Source organism: Hylobates moloch, unplaced genomic scaffold (genome assembly GCF_009828535.3).
Source record: "Hylobates moloch isolate HMO894 unplaced genomic scaffold, HMol_V3 SCAFFOLD_21, whole genome shotgun sequence".
NCBI classification, from domain to species: domain Eukaryota; kingdom Metazoa; phylum Chordata; class Mammalia; order Primates; family Hylobatidae; genus Hylobates; species Hylobates moloch.
In genome coordinates this window covers 847,121-862,405 of record NW_026652296.1, presented here as the reverse complement: position 1 = coordinate 862,405, position 15,285 = coordinate 847,121, and the positions used below count along the sequence as shown (strand labels likewise).

At 52.8% G+C, this 15,285-nt stretch overlaps 1 long non-coding RNA gene across 2 annotated transcripts; it reads right to left on the bottom strand.

Moving 5' to 3' along the window:
- Nucleotides 1-9,267: 9,267 nt before the first annotated feature.
- Nucleotides 9,268-13,716, bottom strand: LOC116460808 (uncharacterized). 2 transcript variants are annotated; one of them, XR_004245914.2, is made up of 3 exons: nt 13,633-13,716; nt 11,477-13,577; nt 9,268-11,100 (listed from the first exon to the last, which is right to left on the bottom strand). It is a non-coding gene; the product is annotated as an uncharacterized LOC116460808 (long non-coding RNA). The 2 variants fall into 2 exon arrangements; XR_009211457.1 differs by having other exon boundaries at nt 9,268-11,684; nt 12,309-13,577.
- Between the last annotated feature and the right edge of the window lie 1,569 nt (nt 13,717-15,285).

Genomic DNA, 15,285 nt, shown 5'->3' with positions numbered 1-15,285 from the left:
GGACGAGCCCTCCAGCTGCTGCAGCTTCTTCCTGGTGCAGTCCTGGGTTGACGGGACCCACCTGGGAGCCTGAGGAAGCCAAGGCGCCTGGTAGAGAGGGAGAGAAGGGAGTTGCACCGACACGGAGCCTCTGGGATCTGCTCGGCACACCCTGGGCGGAAGCAGCCCAGGCCAGGAAAAGACCCATCTAAAGGAGTCCGAAGGAGCAATCCTGCGTTCCCACGGGGCTGGGAGAGGCCTCTTTCCCAGCCAGCCTGGAAAACCTCGAAATCCATGGGACTGCGGGGTTAGAACTCAGAAGGGAGACGCTGGGCAGTCTCAGCTGGGGAATAATTAGGATGAACAAACCTGAAACACAAAAACCCCCAAAATTAAATTATTACGAGTAACACATACCCCATAACAAATGTCAAAAACCAGGACTAACCATATTATTGTGAATTAAAATTCACAACTTATGGCATTAAATCAAACATTACCAGGCATGCACAGAAATAGAAAAACGTGACCCCCAAATCAATTGATTGAAACTGACCCCAAACTGATGTAGATTTAGAGTTAATAGACAAGGATATTTAAAATGTTATCAGAGGTTGGGTATGGTGGCTCATCCCTGTAATCCCAGCACTTTGGGAGGCCAAGGTGGGTGGATCACTTGAGGTCACAAGTTCGAGACTAGTCTGCCCAACATCGCAAAACCCCATCTCTACTAAAAATACAAAAAGTTAGCCAGGCATGGTGGCGGGTGCCTGTAATCCCAGCTACTCAGGAGGCTGAGGCAGGAGAATCGCTTGAACCCAGGAGGCAAAGGTTGAAGTGAGCTGAGATCGCACCACTGCACTCCAGCCTGGGCAACAAAGTGAGACTCCGTCTCAAAACAACAAAAAAAAGTTATCGGAGCTGTGTTTAATTTATGCAAAAAGTTAAGTAGAGACATGGAAAATGTAGAAAAGATCCAAATATAAAGCATAACTTCCAGAGATGAGAACCAAGTTACCTGAGACACGAACACACTGCAGGATTGATGGCAGACGGAAGCTGCAGAAGAAAGGAGGGAAGTTGCAGCAATAGAAAAGGTCCACAATGAAATGTGAGGACAAAAGAATTTTTAAGAAATTAAAAGACCATCAATGATCAGTGAGACAATGTAAAGTGGGCAAATATATATGTAATTGCTGTGCCCAAAGGAGGAGAGATCAGAAAAAATATTTGAAAAAACATGTCCCAAAATATTCCAAATTTTATGAAAACAACAAGCCCACAAAGCCAAGTTCAATCACCCCAAGCACAAGACACAGAGGACGAAAACCACGCAGAGGTGCATCATCATTATTAAACTGTTCAAAATCAGTGAAAAAGGGAAATCTGGCAAAGTCAGGAAAGGTAATCAATAAAATAGACACATTAGACAGAGGAGAATAAAGGACAACAGCAGGTTCATCCTCAGAAACAACGTGAGCAACAAGGTTTTGGAGCAACAGCCTTAAAAGGCGACCTAGAATTCTATACCCAGCAAAACTATCCTTCACAAACGAAGACAAGCCTTCCAGCCTGGGCTCAATGAACAGAGTTGAAAAGACCATCACGCCCATGCTTACAATGAAGGAAACACGGGAAAGCCTGGAAATGAGCACCTTCTGGAACCTACCAGAAAGCTCAGGTCTTGGCCAACCACTCATTTCAAATCTGTGGAGATACAGGGACCAGGCTCCGGATGCGAGACACAGGACCCGAGCCTTTGGCTGCCTGGCACACACTGCTGGATGCTGAATAAGCCAGGAAGAAGATCCAGCTAAATGTTAGCACATTCTAAAGTCTGCGTGAGGCTGGTCTGACCCTGACCCTGGGAACCTCCATGAAGACATGGGTGTGGAGGGTCCCCCTTTTGCAGGGTACACCAGGGGCTCACAGGAAAGGTCATGGAAAATTACAAGGAATCTTCCCTCTGGCACTAGCGGGCGAGGGGAATGGCAGCCACCGCCAGACAGCACCATCTCCTCACCTTCCTGTGAAGCGCAAGACTCACTTGCAGAGGGAAGAGCACAGAAACCATCACCTCAGGACACTGCGGGAAGACACTGTGGTTGAACCAGAGGAAGCGAGAAGGGAGAAGCCCTGGCCCTGGGGAACAGGATGGAAAACGCTTGGCCCAGCTCCATGGCTGGGAAGGAGCCAGCGCACTTGTGAAGGCCACACCCCAAGACCCGAGGACACAGTGCCTAAGATGGAGCCAGAAACATTCTCCACCCTTTCACGCAAGACTGACAAGGGCTCCATAAAAATAAAACTGGAAGAGCTGAAGGAGAAGCATTCTCCCTGGGTGTGAAACCAAGAAAAGACACAAAGCCAAGGAAAAACCATTGAGAAAACAACTGGCACACAGCCTATCCCCTAAACACAGAAGGTAACCACAGCAACGACCTGAAACCAAGTCCAAGTCCTGACTTGATTAATAAAACCTCCACACCAAAGACCTAGAGAAGGAAGGGCAGGTCATCACCGAGCATAAAGCCACTCACGGCAATATCTACTGTCCTCCACAAAATGCCTGCCTTCCAATAAAAAACTATAAGACATGTGAAAAGCAGGAACAAACACACTCCCAAGAGGCAAAATAATCATCTAAACCAGAATTGGGTAAGACACTGATGTTGGGACTATCAGGCAGGGAACTTAAATAACCTTGAGTAGTATGTTAAGTGTTCTAATGGAAAACGTAGACAATGTACAAGATGAGATGAGTAATTTCCACAGGGAGAAGGAAACGATAAGAAAGAACCAGACGGAAAGATGCCAAACCAAAACCCAGCTACAGAAATGAAAAATGCTTTCGATGGGGCAGTAGACGCAACACAGTGGAGGAAAGCGTCAGTGAACGTGAGGATAGATCATTACCTAATAAACAACAAAAGCACATGCACGCACTTGCACGCCCACACATGCACACACATATATGCACACGCATGCACATGCATATGCACGCCCACACACACATGTGCATGCACACCAACACACACAAACACACATGCACATGCACACCCACATGCCCACAAACATGCACACTCATGTGCACACCACACATGCACACACATGCACAAACATATGCTCATGAACACACATGCACACACATGCACATGCAATGCACACCCGCACATGCACATATATGCACGTGCACGTGCATGCCCACACACGCATATGCACACACATGCACACACGTGCACGTCTATGCACGTGCACATATATGTACATGTATGTGCATGCCCATACACGCATAAACACACACATGCACACCCACACAGGCACACACATGCACAAACATGTGCATGAACACACATATGCACACACACGCACAAACATATGTGCATGAACATACATATGCATGCACAAGCACAGTCACAACCCCATGTGCATACATGCACACATCTGCACAAACACACACACACACGCACATGCACGTGCACACACACCCACACATGTATGCATATACAAGCACAAACACGTGCATGCCCACACACATGCACACACATGTACACACTCACATATATGCACACATGCACACAAACACACACGTCCCCACACACATACGCACATGCACGTGCATGCCCAAACACACGTGGACAAACGCTAATCACACACATATGCACAAGCACATACATGTCCACACACATGTACACAGGCGCATGCACACACACATACATGTGCACACACGTGCACACACACACACGCACATGTACACACAGTGGGGAGGGGAAGGCAGAGCATCCAAGAACAGAAGGAAAAGACAAAAATAGGGAAGAGCCATTTGCAGAAATAATGGCTGTATCTTTTTCAAAGTTAATGACAAGCACTAAGCCACAGATCTAAGAAACTTAACATTAAGTAGGGCAAATACCAAAAATAACTGCCCCAGGCATATCAAATTCAAACTTTTGAAAACTAAAGACAAAGGCTGCCCTGGCACAGTGGCTCACACCTGTAATCCCAGCGCTTTGGGAGGCCGAGGAGGGTGGATCACTTGAGGTCAGGAGTTCGAGACCAGCCTGCCCAACATGGCAAAACCCCATCTACTAAAAATACAAAAATTAGCCTGATGTGGTGGTGCACGCCTGTAGTCCCAGCTACTCAGGAGGCTGAGGCACGAGAATTGCTTGAACCCAGGAGGCAGAGGCTGCAGTGAGCTGAGATTGCACCACTGCACTCCAGCCTGGGCGACAGAGCCAGACTCCATCTCAAAAGAAGAAAAAAAGAAAAAAGAAAGCTAAAGGCAAAGCAGAACTGTTGGAGGCATCCAGTGGCCTGGGAGTGCGGGTGTGGTGGGGACACAATATTTATAGAGGAACAGGATGTAAGAATCACAGCTGACTTCTTGTCATAAATCATTCAGGGAAGCAGCCAATGGTGTAACATCTTTAAATTACTGAGAAACAAAACAAAACTATCAACCCAGAATTCAATCGCCAGCAAAACCATCCACCAAATGTGAAGGATTCAGTCTTTCTCTGGCAAACAAAACCCAAGGGAACGCATGGCCCTCAGATCTACTCGACAAGAAATGCTGAAGGAATTCTTCCGGCAGAGGCAGCAACTTGGGTCTACACAAAGCAATGAAGAGCGTTGGAAATTGAATAAAATAATTCAAAATAAAGTTAACTTTTTCTTACTTTTACTTGCTCTAAAATATAATTAACTGTCCAAAGCAAAAAACAGAGGCAATGTATTTTGTGTTTATAGCACATATAAATGTAAAATATGCAATAATTCCCAATATTGCAAAGGATGTGAAAGAGGACCTGAGACTGTGCAATTACTCCAAGATTTAAAAAAAAAAAAAAAAAGAGGCGAAAAGAAACCGAGCCAAATGGAACAAATACAAAATAGCCAGCAAGATGGTGGATTTTAATCCAACCGTATCAATAATCACTATAAATGTGAGTGAACTAAAAGCACCAGTTAAAAATAAAGAGATTGTCAGATTGGATTTTAGAAAACAATATCTAACTATGGTGTGTGAAAAAAGTCACTTTCGCCGGGCGTGGTGGCTCACGCCTGTAATCCCAGCACTTTGGGAGGCCTAGGCGGGCGGATCACGAGGTCAGGAGATCGAGACCATCCTGGCTAACGCGGTGAAACCCCGTCTGTACTAAAAATACAAAAAAAATTAGCCGTATGTGGTGGCAGGCGCCTGTAGTCCCAGCTACTCGGGAGGCTGAGGTAGGAGAATGGCGTGATCCCAGGAGGCGGAGCTTGCAGTGAGCCGAGATCGCGCCACTGTACTCCAGCCTGGGCAAGAGAGCAAGACTCCATCTCAAAAAAAAAAAAAAAAAAAAAAAAGAAAAAAGTCACTTTCAGTATAAAGACAAAGACAGGTAAAAAGCTGAAAGATGGAACAAGATACACTATATAAACACTAAGCCAAAGAAACCTGGAGTAACTCTGTTAATATCAGAATAAGTAGCCTCAGAACAAAGGATATTATCAGGGATAAAGAGGAACATTTACCTCATGATAAAAAGGTCAGTTCTCCAAGAAGACATAACCATCCTAAATGTGTAGTCAGCTTGTAACAGAGTCTCAAAATACATGAAGTAAACACTGAGAGAATTAAAAGGAGAAATTGGGAAATCCACAATTATAACTGGAAATGTCAGCACTCTCCCAGCAGTAACTGATGGAACAGTTAGGTAGAAAATCAGTAGCATCTTGGCCACATGGTGAAAGCCCGTCTCTATTAAATACAAGAAATTAGCCAGGTGTGGTGGTGGGCACCTGTGATCCCAGCTACTCAGGAAGCTGAGGCAGAGGAATTGCGCGAACCCAGGAGGCAGAGGTTGCAGTGAGCAGAGATGGTGCCACTGCACTCCAGCCTGGAAGACAGAGCGAGACTCAGAAAAAAAAAAAAGAAAAAAAGAAAATCAGTCACAATACAGAGGACCTTAACAACCTCAACTAATTGGAACTAACTGACATGTATAAAACAAAATAACACACAGAGACCCAGCAGCACCTTCCTCTCAGGTGCACATGGAGATTCACCAAGATAGCCTGTATTCTGACCATAAAACAAACTTTAAAATTTAAAAGAATAGAAATCCTACAAAGTATGGTCTTAGAACATAAAGAAATTAAACTAGAATTAAATAACAGAATATGTGTGAAGTCTCACAGATATTTGAAAATTGAATAGCACACTCTAAAATAATCCATGAAAGAAGAAGTCTCAAGAAAAATTTGAAAATATTTTGAACTGAAATGAAAATGTAAAGAATAACATCAAAATTTGTGGTAGGTAGGTAAAGCAGTGCTTAGAGGAAAATTTATAGTATTAAATTATTAGAAAAAGAAGAAATATTTTAAATAAGTAACCCAAACTTCCACCTAAAGAAACTGAAGATGAAGAGAAAATTAAATGTAAAGAAAGAAGAAGGAAGGAAATAATAAAGATTACAGCAAAAATCAATGAAATTGAAAACAAAGTCAACCAAACCAAAATCTGGTTCTTTGAAAAAATAAAATTGGGGCCGGGCGCGGTGGCTCACGCCTGTAATCCCAGCACTTTGGGAGGCCGAGGTGGGCAGATCACGAGGTCAGGAGATCGAGACCATCCTGGCTAACACAGTGAAACCCCGTCTCTACTAAAAATACAAAAAAAATTAGCCGGGCGTGGTGGTGGGCACCTGTAGTCCCAACTACTCAGGAGGCTGAGGCAGGAGAATGGCGTGAACCCGGGAGGCGGAGCTTGCAGTGAGCTGAGATGGCGCCACTGCACTCCAGCCTGGGAGACAGCGAGACTCCATCTCAATAAATAAATAAATAAATAAATAAATAAATAAATAAATATAAAATAAAATAAAATTGATAAACCTTAGACAGACTGAGCAATAAAAAAAGGAAAGAAGAAGGCTGGACGTGGTGGCTCATGCCTGTAATCCCAGCACAGTGGGAGGCCAAGACAGGGGAATCACTTGAGGCCAGGAGTTCAAGACAGCCTGACCAACATGGTGAAACCTTGTCTCTACTAAAAATACAAAAATTAGCTGGGCGTGGTGATAGGCAACTGTGATCCCAGCTACTCGGGAGGCTGAGGCAGGAGAATCGCTTGAACCCGGGAGGCAGAGGTTGCAGTGAGCCGAGATCACGCCATTGCACTCCAGCCTGGGCAACAGAGTGAGACGGTTGCAAAAAGAAGATGTAAATTATATCAGGAACAAAAGAGCGGGACCTCACTCTCAATACTAGTCATTAAAGGAACAATAGAAAAATACTAGGGACAACTCTACACCCAGGTTCAACAACTTAAGTGGACCAATTCCTTGAAAGACACAAACTACTAAAACTCTTCCAAGAAGAAATAGATAACCGAGATAGTCCTATGCCTATTAAAGAAATTGAATTTGTAGTTGAAAGTCTTTCAAAAAAGAAAATTTTAGGCTCCTATGGTTCTACTGGTAAATCCTAACAAATGTGTAAGGAAGGAGTAACTCCCTGGTAAGTTCTAACAGACGTGTAAGGAAGGAGTAACCCACTGGTAAGTTCTAACAGACGTATGAGGAAGGGGTAATGCCAGTGTTACACAGTCAGTTTCAGGAAAGAGGAGTCGTTGTATATCTGCTGCTGAGTAACAAATTGCGCTAAAACATAGTGGCTTAAAAATAATGATAACCATTTATCATCTCAGTTTCTGCAGTTCTGGATTCGGACGGCACGCAGCCAATCTCCACTCCCAACATGCAGGGCCTCTGCCATAAGCCTCGAAGGCTCATTCACTCACGTGTCAGGGGCTGGTACAGGCTGTGACAGACACCTGAGCTGGAACTGTTGACCAGGACACACACGTGGCCATGTGGCCTCTGGGCTCTCTCACAGCGTGGTGTCTGGATTACAGGAGTTGGCATCCTGAGAAACAGCCATGCAGAAGCAGCCCTGCGGATACTGGCCTGGCCTTGGAGTCAGGCAGTGTCACTCCCGTGCCTTCTAACCTGGGCCCCCGGGCCCGAGGGGAGGAAATGGAGACCCCACCTCCCAGTGGAGGGAAGGCAAGGTCCCACCGTGGGGGGAGCACATGGGATACACCCGTGCAGCTGCCGCTGGAGAAATTAGTTTGCCACACCCATTTCTTCTACATGAACATTTGCCTGCATCTCACCTTCTAATTCCTGGGTGCTGTTCGTCCATTTTCACTACACCAGGGGCCCCCACAGTATATACACACCAGGTTTCCTGGCCTCAGAGTCCTGGCAGGTCCCGTCTGAGGGGAAGGTCCAGGTTGGTCCCCGGGCAGACAGGCAGCCCTTGAGCAGTGCCCACATCCCCATGGAGGCCACAGCACCCGGCCTGCCGCTTAGAGAGGCCCCTCAGGTTCCCTCTGGCCTGGTCCGCACTGTGGAGGGCGGGGGTCTCACAAGCACAGAAGGAAGAACACAGGTGTAGCCCACAGACTCCACCTCCTGGCTACATCTCGAGGGCTGAGCTGGGGCTGGGGGCACTGGGGCCTGTGGCTCCTCCCAAACCCCTCACTCCATGGGCTCCTCCATGCTCCCCTCACTCTGCCCTCCTCAGATTCAGTGCCCCTCGGGGCAGCCCAGGCAAAGCCCGAAGCCCCTGAGAAGGCGTAGGGTTGTGGAAGCACCTCCCCCCACACACACACTCTCCCCCACACACACACTCTCCCCCCACACACACACTCTCCCCCACACACACACTCTCCCCACACACACTCTCCCCCACACACACACACTCTCCCCCAAACACACACTCTCCCCCACACACACACTCTCCCCCCACACACACACTCTCCCCCCACACACACTCTCCCCCCACACACACTCTCCCCCCACACACACACTCTCCCCCACACACACTCTCCCCCCACACACACACACACTCTCCCCCCCACACACACACACTCTCCCCCACACACACTCTCCCCCCCACACACACACTGTCCCCCACACACACACTCTCCCCCACACACACTCTCCCCCACACACACTCTCCCCACACACACACTCTCCCCCAAACACACACTCTCCCCCACACACACACTCTCCCCCACACACACACTTCCCCACACACACACTCTCCCCACACACACTCTCCCCCACACACACACACACTCTCCAGCCACGCTTGACTGCGCTGGACCCCGGGACCTCACCCGTTCACCTATGGCAGGAAGTGGCCCCGTCTTGGGTAGTGACTATCTAGGGCTGGTGTTGTGTGGGCCGTAAAAAGAATTTACCAAAACAGTTGTACGTAAAGAAAGGCAGATTTATTAGAGAAAGTAGGAAAAGTGCATAGCACGGAAGCAACCGGCAGGTCAGCAAGAGAGGAACCGCTGCGAAGAGATGAGGGCTTGCTGGGGATGTTATAGGAGGTGCCTGTGCTGTGTGCCGGAGAGGGCCACGGGCAGTGCTGATAACGCCAAGGTTGCAGTCAGCTAACGTCCATTCTCCTATCAGCCAAGGGTCTGGTGATAGCCGGGCGCAGGAAGACTGTGAGTTATTTCTGCAGGAGGGCTGTGTGTCCTGGACAATGAAGAAGGGCAGACTTAAAGCTTCTTTGCTTCTTCTTTTTGCCTTCCCTCGGTCCTGCCAGCCCAACTCCTTTTCCCTCATCAAGATTCCACACCCCCCACCCCCACATGTCAGGGCACAGCCGGGCTGACCGGCTCCACCTGCTCTGCTGGGCCCCTCACTGAGCCTCAGTCTTCTCACGTGTGACACAGGCAAGGTGAACATGGTGGACATGCGTCAGGCGGACGCCTGGGCCTAGAGGAGGAAGGAGCAGGGCCGGCGTGGGGGGTGCAGGCTGGGCCTGGCTCCTGGGGCGATGCTTGCTGTGGGCGGGGAGTGCCAGGGCTGAGCTGTGGCCCCCTAGGCTCTCAGTGCACAGCCCCCCAGTAGGCCTGTGGGACTTGCAGGCTCTCAGCAAGTCTCCTGTCAGAAGCCGGTGGCTGCAGGTTTGACACCCCGTCTTCCCATGGAGTTAGCGAGCACCCATTCTGCACCTGCTGTGTACGCAGCAGGACCTGGGAGGCAGTGCCGGCCCTCAGGGAGGACAGAAGGGTGGATGGATGCGTGGTGGCCGCTTCCGGCTGCAGGGAGCATACAGCACAGGCGGATTGGATACCAGGTGAATAGCCTGTCCTGTGCTGCGCTGGGGCGCAAGGGAATGAGCCGCGTCAGCCCCGACCCAAGTGGAGCTGACCAGGGCTGCGTCCATGAAATGATGGAGGGGCCAGGTGTGGTCAGAATTCTCCAGGGAACAGTGACCCTCCAAGAGGGCGGCTCAGGGAAGCTTCATAGAGGAAGCAGTGCTTGGGAGACGACTTGGGGTTGGGGGAGGGCCAGGAAGGGGAGCTGCGTCCTTCCAAGACAAGGGGGCTGGAGGGCTCGGTGGGGGCAGAGGTGGGGGCGCTCCATGAGCTGCACAGCACCGAGTCTGCGCCTGGGTGGTCTCAGGTCCCAGAGCCTCCCTGTGGCAGGGCAGGCAATGAGGCGGGCGGCCCATCCGGGGATCACTGCCTGAGCAACCCGGAGGATTTGGTCTCCAGCCAGCAGCAGGGAGGAAGTTAACATAAATCCATTCCAATGCAAATGTCAGACCAACCGTGCACAGGAAAACTCAGCAGCTCTGAATGTCAAGGAGGGAGTCCGGGCTCTAGCTGGCGGCACGGCTTGGCTGAGCTGTTTCCTCCAGCTCCTGGGCTGTGGGAGGAGGCTGCTGGCGCGGGGCCACTGCCTGGCACAGAGGGGCTGCCGGGACCTTTGAGAACTGAGGCACACCAGGGAGACGATCTGGGGACTCATTGCTGGAGGGAAGGAGCCCCAGCAAACACAGCCCAGTCCAGGGACTCCTGTCTGCATAGCCTCTGAGACACGCGGGAGCCGGTGCGCCCAGAGGGCCTCCCCTTGAGACCAGGGCTGCTGATGACAGAGCCAGGATGCAGAGCAGAAGGCAGATCCTGCAGCGGCAGCAGGGTGGAATCTGAGCCAGGGCTGAGGAAGCAGCACCGGAATTCGCCGTCAGGCCGGGAAAAGGTGGAGGCGCTGGTGGGCCTCAGTCCCCCGGACACCACCTGGCTGCATTACGAGCGATCTCCTGTTTGGACAGGGGAGGGTCTGGGGCCACCGCCTGGGTGTGCTGCCCGGGGTCCTGAGTCCAGGCGGGGGCTCCACCCTGAGGGGTGCGTGGGTGACGGCCTCCCAAGACGTGACCACGCTGGGTGTGAAGACGAGGTCACCTGAGGCTGGAGGACAGTGCAGGCCAAACCGACGCCAGGCGACCACCCCTCGTGAGGCTGCAAGGACCAACCCGGCACGCGGAGAGGCACGAGGTGACATCTGAGGCAGGGAGCACATCCAGGGCCACGCAGGACGGCATTGCGGAGAGACCGGGCGCCGTGTGCTCTCCACCCTCGGAGCCACCCCCAGACCCTGCTCGCCCTTCAGTCCGCCTCCAGCAGGTGCGGCCTCACCTCTCTCCCTGCTCCCACTGCATGCAGCAGGTGCTCCATAGGTGCTTCTGCTCATGTGAGAGGCTGGTGCAGCTCCCTCTCTCTGCTGGCTGACGGCAGGCCCAGGGGTCCCCGCCCAGGGTCAGGGTCACTCCAGGCAGGAGGCGACACTCGGCACAGTCCTTGTCTCCTGAGATGAACTCTTGAGACGAACCGTTTTGCTTTTAAACTGAAAAAGAAATGAAGTGTTTTGCATTTTATTAAAGCAAACACGGCTACAGCTGGGTAGGGCTCCTAAGGACTCAGCCAAGCTCGGGTGCTGGGACTTTCTGGTGGTCACCGTCAGCGAATCCCCAAGCCTGGGGACATGGGCCCGGCTGGAGGGAAGGAGAGAGCGGGGGGCGGATGGAAACAGAACCAACACCCGAAGGACGCAGCTCCAGGCAGGGGACAGGGGGTCGGTGTAGGGGGTTGGTGTAGGGGGCACTGGTTCAGAGCAGCTCGGGGGCTCCAAGGAGGAGGTGGGGCTGGAGGTGGACTGGGAGGGGCCAGGAAGTTCAGGAAGGTTCTAGAAGAGAGTAGAGAGGAGGGAAGGCGGGTATGGGGACGGCACAGAGGGCCGCCCTCAGAGGGTCCCAATGCTGCTGGGGAGCCGGGATTTTCCCCGTGGGCCATGCAGACTTCAGGGCAAGGAGCACCACAGGTGGGGGGTCTGCGGGCAGCAGCCATGAGGGAGGAGGCGGCAGGGGCTGCAGGAGGAGGTGCGGGCCCAGTGGAGGGGAGGGGCTGCAGGAGGAGGTGCGGGCCCAGTGGAGGGGAGGGGCTGCAGGAGGTCCCGGACAGACAAGCTTACAGGAGCAAGTGCGGAAGGCCAGCTCTGTACACACAGAAGCTTCCAGTTAGAATCCTTAAGCCGACAGCTTGTGGGTTGGTCTGAGAAGATCCAAGTGCTTACACCTGGTGTGTGTCTTAGGGGCTCCTCCTCAGCGAACTCCTGTTCTGCCTTTGAGAGCTCCTGCGTCTCAGTGGCGTGGACATCTGAGGTTGGCGGTTGGGGCAGGTGAGTGTTGGAAGGTGAGAGGTGCCTGTTGTCTGCCCCTCAGGGACCCCTAGTGACCTGGTGGTTCTGAGTCCTGCCAGGAGTGGGGACCACGGGCGGCCAGACTCCGGGTTCTGCCCACAGACTGGCTATTTCCCTGGGCCCCCTTGTTCTACTTTTTGGGCCTCAGTTTCCAATTCTTGAAACCAGCAGGTGGATGCTGTGGGCCCTTCCTACAGCACAGTCGTACCGCCCCAGAGCCAGGGGAAGGAGGCGAGGAGAGTATGGACCAGGCGTAGGGCCGTGTGGGGTCAGTTCCCGGGTGTGGAAGGTGATGGACGGGGCAGAGAGTGAGGAACAGGAGCTGACCGGGACAGGGGCTGGAGCGGGGCTGTGCTGGCACGTCCACACTGGACACAGGATGAGGCCATCTGGAAAGTGCCAGAAGGTGATTCCAAGACCTCCAGGCCATGAAGGATGAGGGAGCCCTGGAATCCCCGGCCCAGCCCACGGCTGCTCGGATCCACTGCCCTGAGCCCCGGCCCAGCCCACGGCTGCTCGGACCCACTGCCCTGAGCCCCGGCCCAGCCCACGGCTGCTCGGACCCACTGCCCTGAGCCCCGGCCCAGCGCCCAGACCTCAGTCTGCTCAAAACTGACGAAGTTCTTGTAGCTGCTAAGCCCAGTTTTGGGCCCCAAGGAGATCACCATGGGCTTGTTGAGTTCCCCTTTGCTGGCCAAGACCCAGCCCCAGAGGGAGAGGGCTCTGCCCTTGTTGTTTGTTTAAATTGTAAAATACACAGCATAAAATTTACCATCATCACCATTTAAAGCACGCAGTTCAGTGGTTTAAGTACCGCACATTCCCACTGTTGTGTGACCTTGGCCACCGTCCATCTCCAGGACCTTCATCTTCCCAGACTGAGACTCTGCCCCCATTAAACACTCACCCCCATTTCTCCTTCCCAGCCCCTGGCACCCACCTCCTACCATCCGTCTCTGAACCCGGCTACTCTAATACCTCCTAGAGGTGGAATCGTCCTACCATCCGTCTCTCTGAATCTGAATCTGGCTACTCTAATACCTCCTAGAGATGGAATCGTCCTACCATTCGTCTCTGAACCCGGCTACTCTAACACGTCCTAGAGGTAGAATCGTACAGTGTTTGCCCTTTTGTGACCGGCTTATTTCACTTTGTAAAATGTCCTCAAGGTTGTCAGTGTTGTGGCCCGTGTCAGGATTTCTCTCCTTCTGAGGCTGAGTAAATTCCATGGCACAGATGGACCACGCTGGCTCATCCTCCTGGGCTGCCTCCGCCTCTCGTGAATGACACTGCTGCCTACCTGGGTGTGCACACGTCTCGGCCAGACCCCCCGTTCAGGTGTTTGGGTGTCTGTGCCCCGACGTGGGATTGCTGGGTCGTGTGGTAATTTTATGCGGAACGTTTGGAGGAGCTGCCCCGACGTGGGATTGCTGGGTCGTGTGGTAATTTTACGCGGAACGTTTGGAGGAGCCGCTGCCTGTGTGTTCTCTGTAGCGGCTGCGCCATGTCACCTCCCCGTCAGCAGCGCTGGGCTCTCGCGTCTGCACGCACCCACCACGCTTGTTCCTGCCTTTCTTTCCATAGCTGTCCTGTGGCCAGGTGTGTTTGTTAAGTAGGACTCAGCCCTGCACCCAGAGCACTCTCCCTCAAGCGCTCATCCTGACCCCCACCCCGTCCAGCGGCAGGCCCCCAGCTCCAGCCACGGTCTCCTCCCAGGCGTCGGAACCTCCCGGAAGCCAGTTTGCCCTCCCAGTCCAAGTTAACATGCCCTGGGAAGCCCGCTCAGACCCAGAGCCAAAACTGGGTCACCATGGGACGCCGGGTGTGCATGGCGAGCTCCGGGTCCTCCCACAGCTCCAGTTCCAAGGGGCCCACACCAGCTGCCCTCTGCTCCTCCGTCAGGAGTGGGCCCGAAGCTAGCCAGGATGGTCAGGAGAGGTCTTCCTGAGCGCCCTGCTGAGCAGTGCCAGGCTGGAGGGACGCTGGCTGGAGGGAGCCAGCTGGGCACCCGCCTGCCACCTCGGGCTGATGGAGAGATGACCCGCCCTGGCCCTGTCCTTGTTGGAGATGGATGCCCCTGGGGACAGCGGCGTGAAGCTCTGACCCACTGTGCCCTCCCCCAGTCACTGTCCGTGCACAGCCCGGCAATGGCCCAGGGAGGCTGTCCTGGGGAGTCCTGCACATCCCTAGCGCCCTCCTCCCAGCACAAGCGCCCCTGAGTCTTGGGCAGGCATTTCTGTTCCCCTGTCCCTCTCCGGAGCAGCCGGCGGTGACCTGTTGAATTCTGTAATTTCTGCGCCGGGTCTGGGCTTCAGGCTCCGTGAGCCCAGGCTCCTGTTGGACTCAGTCTGTGGGAGGTCTTGGGGCGCGTGCCTGTTTGGTGAATGATGAGTGAGTGAATGAGTGAATGAGTGAATTTGTGCAGCCACTTGCTGCAATTCCTCTGGGCCTGTTTTCAGGCCTGTCATAATCGGGGGCAGAGCCAATTCTGAGAATTTAGGTCACAATTCTAATCTCGCGTGTCCTTGGGCCTCCAGGTGCTGGCCGACCCCTGCATACCAGGGGCGCTGGCGTCCAGGTGGCTGCTGTGACCTCAGCAGAAGGCAGGCGAGGAGCGGGCCAGGGGGACTGGACAGCCTACGGCCGCCGGGCCAGGGTGGAGTCCAGGCTACAGCCGACTGAAGCCATGGAACGGCCCCTCCCGCTTTGGCCCCACAGGAGCCCCCACCCAGGAGCCAGGAGCCAGGCC